This window comes from Athene cunicularia (genome assembly GCF_003259725.1).
Source record: "Athene cunicularia isolate RWA chromosome 3 unlocalized genomic scaffold, athCun1 chr3_part1, whole genome shotgun sequence".
Classification (NCBI taxonomy): Eukaryota; Metazoa; Chordata; class Aves; order Strigiformes; family Strigidae; genus Athene; species Athene cunicularia.
The window spans coordinates 14137815-14145314 of record NW_020799097.1 but is presented as its reverse complement, the minus strand read 5'-3'; the positions used below and the strand labels follow the sequence as shown (position 1 = coordinate 14145314).

General features: G+C 33.7%; 1 long non-coding RNA gene across 1 annotated transcript in view; it reads left to right on the top strand.

Moving 5' to 3' along the window:
• Positions 1–7500, top strand: part of LOC113478942 — a 22797-nt gene that overhangs the window by 839 nt on the left and 14458 nt on the right. The window contains exon 2 of the long non-coding RNA XR_003398164.1: positions 6833–6841. This is a non-coding gene — a long non-coding RNA (uncharacterized LOC113478942). The remainder of the gene's footprint in view (positions 1–6832; positions 6842–7500) is intronic.

The following is a 7500-nucleotide window of genomic DNA, read 5'->3' as shown; positions in this document are numbered from 1 at the left end:
CTGAAAAATTTCCAACTGGTAACACAAAACCATTCTTTTTATTGAATTGGGAACAGTACAATAAAGAATCGATATTTATATATTCTGTTTACTTGATATGATACTAGTCCTAGATGAGTCAATATGTTCAAGTATAGCTGTAGCATTTTATGGTGTCAAAGCAAAATCTCTAAACTGTTTGTTTTGACAGTTCACAGTTATAAATTCTGTCAAAATCAGTACACTTGTCCTTTTCATAGAGATGCTGACAAACTGGTTTTAAGGTGTTTGTTTTAATGTATTTTTATCCAATTCTGGAACATTCCAATATTCTTAAATTATTAGATATACTTTCTGGGTCAAATCTGTCTGTCTCTCCTGACTTTCAGACCAATTTTCTAAGCATATATATACAACCACTGTTATGTACATTTGTTCAACACAGACAGGTAGGTTAGATTTAACTTTTTTCTTTTTCTTTTTTTTTTTTTTTTTTTTAAGTATAATAAGCTTTTTGTTTTCTGAGGACTCTGAAACCTTTATATTATTTATGTTCTTATTTATGTTTGAAAAAGAATCATGCTGACACAAACACTTCTTTAAAAATTTTAAATTAAAAAATTGGAGAACAGTTAGAGAAATTTGGAAGTGTTTCTGTTTCCAAGATCTAGTTAAATTTGAATTCAGTTCTGCATTTTGTTTTGTTATAAAGCTGATATTTATCTTCTACCATGAATTAATGATAATTTTGAGCTTTGAGGGACCAAGGTTTGAAGCATAGGCTGACGTAAACAACATATTTTCTGAGTGTTTAGTTTCCCACTTTGCTGAGATAGATAATTCAGATCTTTGTGCTGTTCCAGAGAGCTCTGTTTTACTTAAAGGCAAATTCCAGTCAGACTAAATCCTTAGATAGCTTTCAGACAATTTTAATTGTATTGACCTTAATTTGTCCATGGAGGAGAGAGAGGAAACAAAGCTGAAGCATATCCTATCTCAATGTCCTGGTTCAGCTAGGATAGGGTTAAGTTTCCCCAGCAGAGAGGGGGAAGGGATCTCCAGCTGGGTTATTCATACCATGCTGAGGTCAGGTCTTGCACGGCAGCGAGGGAAGCTTTTTCCTTTGTGGCTTTGGTCGCGGGAAGCATGCGGCAGGCTGGATGTATCCACTGCACTATTTCTCTGTATATCTTTTGTCTTGTTTACTGTTATCATTGTTTGTTGTTGTTCTTATTGCTATTGTTGTTGTTCAGATTGTTATTTATTACACTGTTGTATTAAATCTTTCCTTATTTCAGCTCCGAGGTTTGTGCCCTACTCAGTCCAAGGGTGGGAGAGGGACAATGGCAACAGCAGGGCCTAAACCACCTCACTCAACCATGAAGTTTTGAATTTTACTGCTTCCCATTCACAGCACAAAGAAGAGTATGCAAATAGGGCACAGTAGCATTAGTCTCTATGATGGAAAAAAACTTTGAAGGTTAAGATAACTTCTTAAATGATCACATTGAATATATCTGCAAAGTTTCAAAACCTGTGGTACAAATCTGACCTACATAATTTATTTTTCTCTGTTACTTATAATTATTGCTCTGACATCACCTTTACAAATTTGCTTCAGTGTTAGGGGACTTCTGAAAAGCCAATATTTTCTTTGTAATATTGCCTTTTGGCTATGATTTCAGTAATCTAAAATGAAATCTATTCCTTGTTTATAGCAAACAGGACTCGTTAGATTCTTATTTATTCATTCATCTATCTATCTATCTATCTATCTATCTATCTATCTATCTATCTATCTATTCATTCATTCATTTATTTATTATGTGATCAGCATCACCTATAGCCATATTTAGAATGTAGCGGCTTTTTTGTTTGTAATCTTTCCACAAACATGATGAATAAATAATATGGACTTGTAAGAATGAATTATATGAACTTGCAGGAAAAGTGGAACAGGAAATAATTCTGTTCTGCATACTAAGAATAGATATGACACGAAATAGATAGACAAATATATATCTAAAATAATTTAGATTAAATGAATACCAAATCAGAGTTAGAACCATGCCTATTATAAAATGTACATCACATTTACACACAAACACACACATAAGGAAAAGATCCCTTCAGTTAATTATCTCTTTTTCAATAATTCATTATCTCATCAAAAATATCTATACTCGTCATAAAACACAGTCTGAAGACCAATGGAAAATTTCAGCAGTTTTGCTATGTTTTCTCCTGCAAAGTACATAGGGAAAACATATTTTGTAATGTTAAAAAATATTTAGGGGCTTTTCATCTGATACAAATCCTAACATCTGGCCGGAATATTCTGAAGATCTTTCTGTTTTCCTTTTCTATGAAGAACTGGGCTCTACTGGCCATTTCAAAAGAGTGATCACAGCTCTCATATATCTTCTTGAAAGGTGCTGAGCAGCGCAGTTCCTCATAGATGCTGTTCCTGAAATCACAAGACTTTCGAGTGTCTCTCTGGGATATGACACACTGTGCTGGGCAGTGAATTGGAACTGATTGAAAAAACAGTTTAATCCCATCACAGGTCCTAACAAATAGAGAGGGTAGGGAGAAGAGCAAATATGGAAAAAAACCCAAAATTAAATAATCTGAAAAGGAGGATTCAATTGAAGTCAGAAGAAGGTGGGTAATGATAAATACAGAGAAGGCATAAAACTATTAAACAGTTTAAAAGATTTAGGCTAGGAGTCAGGAGAAGATCACTGAAACCTGACTGGAAGGGTAGACTAAGTAAACTGATGTGTGGTTATTGCTCCTGAGGAATTGGAGCAATTCCTACCTTAAACTTGGAAAATATCAGAAAAAACAGACACACTGCAAATGGCATAGGAAAAACCTTTATATATCAGAAAAACAGACTGGTAAGGATAATTTCTTATAGCCATGTATCCTACCATAACCTTGAAATTATTCTGAAAGTTTTGTTTAGCTACAGCTCTTGGTGTCTGGCTTTGAAAACAACCTCTTGTATTTTAGTTCCCTTACATGCCAGTTTACACAGAGAATAATAATCTTGTCTTGCAACTAAGGCTAGATGTCATTATACAGATCTCTGATTTTTCAGTTTCCTTTTTAAAATAGTACCAACAAATTTTAAAGTCATTATTTTACCGAGTCAGGCAATATTCCAACTAAAATCATGTGATGAGACAATTACAGGCTATACCATAATGTGTAAATAATAAGATTTAATTAAGAGCAACCATACCGAATCCCAGCATTTTCTATTTTTTCTAAATTTTAACTACTTACAATTTTATTGTGGTTTTCTATTTGGTAGATAAATGTGGTTTATATAGATAAATGGAGAGAGAAAGAGAAAAAAGGAATGAGTGAGTAACAATGCTACTATTTTAGTTTGTCTGGAAAATGATTGGGTTAGCAGTATCACAATATTATATAACCTTGTGCAGCATCTTAAAAGAAACAAGGTATTTCTTGTTATTTGTACAAATCATACCTTTGAAAAAAATATATACTGCAGCCTAGGCAAGTCAGACTTTCTATAATCTAGGTTGCTGCTAGCAGCAGAATGAACCTTCAGAATTTATGGTTTTGCCACCTGATATGAAAATATCTAAATAAATAACATCCATTCCCAGTTGTACCCTCAGCTCACAAACATATTTTCTTTCCTTGTAAGCCGTCAATATAAGTTATTTTGTGGAACAATTTATCTGAACTGAAAAAAAAGACTTACCTGCCAGCTGAAAACATTTCTTTCCCAATCTATTTATCCAAATTAAACTCTGAATCTGTGACTGTCATGGTAAGCTGATAAATGTACACTGACGTATGTTATGTAGTTTTTAATAAATGCGTCTTTGTTCAGTATCTGCTTCTGGGAGATGTAGCAGCACTTCTGTTTACTTTTCAGATGATTAATTTCAGATTTTCCAGGATCTTTCCATTCTTAGTTATATTTTCTTAGCTAGGAGATTTCAACAATATAGTTTAATGTCTTAATTATCATTAGTGTCACCTGGTCTTTATATGGTTTTATCCAGACACAATTCTGCTTCTTGTGCTGTAAGAATGAGATTCTGCAAACATGGACATTAACAAGAGGCCAAAGATGGACAAGGGGCAGAAATAATTATGTGCTTTTTTTCCATCAAAGAGGATTTACTGAATTATATGATTATATATTAAAGTGTATAAAGATCATTTCCTCAACACATTTTAGAGTTTATTTCCCCAAATAGACCCTTACCTACTTCATTAGTAAGTGATGTAGTCCTGTTGGAGGACTGAGAGCCTACTTTACACATAGCTGATATTAAAATAATAATGCATTTGCTTCTTTCTTCTTTCTTTTGTGATCATGAGTGATTAGGTATCATGTCTTAAAAATTCTCTGTACTGACAAGAAAGTTTCTTTAAAGAAGTGTGTGGAGGCACTCATCAATCACAAAAAATTTTATTGGATGATAAGAAAGAGTCATTTAAAAATGATACAGTCTAAAGTTCAAAACCTCCAGGAAATATTATTTTCCCTTAAAAGTCCAATCTTCCCATAATTCTAAAGAGAGGTAGAGCTCTCATTTCCCTGGATTCTGGGAAAAGTGAAGAATGTCTCATATATTCAGAAATACAACAGACCAGGTCCTGAATTAATGTAAGGCAATGACAATTAAAAATCTCTTTGAGATACATCGTTGAATATTTACTTCAGATTGATTCTTTTTCATATGCTAAAACTGAGAAAGAACTAAACCATTGCAACCAGCTTCTTTATACCTTCCTTTTTTTTTTTTTTCTTTTCCTTTTATTATTTTTTAAACATTTTTAGGACTTCATATCTTCATTTGTAATATCATGGAGTGATGTACTCAGTTTTCTTCTTTTCTGTTTATTCTTAGGCTGAATGTTTGAGAGGAACCTACTGAGGAGGAGAAATGGCAGTGATTATAGTCAGGAAGTGCATCATCTGAAGTGTTAAGAAAATACCAGATTATTACTCATTTCTCATTCAAAAGGCCACTAGTGGTGACTTCTTAAATATGCTAATGAGGCCCTACTGCATCATTTCAAGTTACTTTTCTTTAGAAGGAATAACATGAGCTAAAGAATACCTATTAGCATTTAGCTCTTTTTTTTTTTTTCCTTATACAAGAGAGAACTGAAAATAATGACTGTATTGATTTTTTTCATAGTAAAAAATAATAAAACCAGAAGTATCTATATTAGTGAATATCTTATATGGTTATAGCTGACAGCACTGAAAGCACAGCTGTGGTATATCAAGTGTATCAAGTACTCGGTAACACTCAACAGGTGTACACTGCTAGTATATATTGCCTAAATTCAGATGTTTGAAAAAAGTCTCTAACTTCATACAGTTATTTGTCAATGAGCTATTAGCATCCTTGCTGTGTATCCTTCTTCTCAGCAGTCATCTGTCAAACAAGTAGCTAGATGTATGTCAAGATAAAAAAAAAAAAAAAAAATGAGAGCAGCAACAAGTTCTACTTGACCTATAAAGAGAAAAATCACATTTAAACAGTTTGGTTAGAAACTTTAAAATACTAAAGACAATTTTTGCATAGAGAATACTATCAGTAGCTTCTCTGACATTATATGCTGACCTCATTACACTTGTGCTTTCTACTCTAAGATATCATTTGCCTCTTACCTGCTCAGAGTTAGGCTTTGATTCTGTAAAAGCAACTTAGAGGACAGAACTTTTGCAGACTATATAGAAATGTTTCTGTGAATGTTCTAAAAGTACATTGGACAATGTCAGAAAGCAGCACATAAATAGTATTGAGAAAATGAACTTGGTGATATTTTAAAAATTGGTATAATTTCATTAAGTAAAACTGTAGCATAAAATGGCTTGATTCAAGTTTGAATTTGTGTTATGAAACTCGGATCATATTTTAATATTTGGGTTTTCATCTTTTCTCTGAAACCTTAATACACAGAAATTTGCAAAATTATTTTTATGTGAAAATATTATGATATGTTTTCATTCTGAGTATTGTGACTACGAATTTTCTTAGACAAAAAAATATCATGAAAGATCACTGCAAGGAGTACAGGCAAAATCTTATTATCAGTAAAGAATTCTAGCGGCTTCTGTGAAGCTGGCTTTTTATCCTATGACTCCATCTCTTGTAAGCCATACCTGGGGAGAAAAAAAAAAAAACACCAACAAGCAAACAAACAAAATCCCAACTGATAATTACATTTGGTTGGATGGAATGAAGTGGATTTCTGTGCTGCACAGCATGATCACACCTACTGAGCTACCATCTGCACACAGTCTCTCTAACTAGATCTAAACTAGTTTTGCAGTGAAGAGCTCTCTGCTGCCACAGTGTAGTTGAAGGTTTTGCTTATCCTTGCAGAGCTGTGGAGAAGATAGCTAGGCCACAAAAGTGTACAATGGAAAATTTAATCTGCCAAGAAAATCAGTTAATTTCAGTAGTTGAGGGAGTATAAAAAATACAATTAAATTCCTTGTACATGATCTTCTTGTTAGGCGCTCTCTACTTCAGATTTTCCAAACATGTATGTAGTGACCTTCATGTCTGTTAGAAGGATGTTTTGTCAGGCAGCTATTCCCTTCCTGTCTTTTGATTATTTCTAGAAACTGATTTCATCATGTGATATCAACATGAGGAATCCACTCCAGATGAAGGAGAAAGTCTTCAGCATTCTGGACTTGAATCCTGCCTATATTCCTTGAATTTGGAAGTAATAACACTTAGAACACTTTATTGCAGAGACCATCACTTTACCTGAAGGCTGTCAAGGTCAAAGAGAATCTATTCATACATTTCATGGAGTTGTTTGCTGGGAGAAGCAGTTGCCAGTATGTGTACAACTGGGGTCTCCCTGTCAGAGACTTCTCTTGATATCCCTTCTAGATCGAATGTCTCACTCCTCACATCTCTTTCTATTAATCTTCCACTGTTGGCTACTGCTTCCTTATTTCATTCCCACCTCTCTGTGGCTGTCCTACAGCCCCTGAAGAGTTGTCTCTAAATTCCAGGCAGACCCAAGTCCCTTCTCTTCTAATCCCTGCCACTAGCTTCTCAAACCTTAAGGCTGCTCCGGATTTCTACATACTGCTCACAGTCTTCCTGCAATGCATGCCTCCTCCTTGGACCTCTCCTGCTCTTTATTACGTCAGACTATCCTCTGTCTGTCACATTAACTTTTTTTTACTCCAGCTTTGGAAAATAGTCTAAGTTACTACACAATTATCTTGTTTTGCAGCTGAGACATAAATACATGGAATTGTAACTGTCTTATTTAGCATTTTAGCTGGTGATAAAGGAATATCACCTTCTTGTCTCATAGCCCTAGAGTAAATGGAGTTTTAGCAGCTATGTCACTTTTTTTTTTTTTTTCTGTGGGATTATTTTATTCATTTTTATAACTGGGGAAATAACTTTCTTCAAAATATTGTCAAAATCCTCCAAAATGTTAGATATATTCTGGATTAAAAAAAAAAAAAAAAAAAAAAAA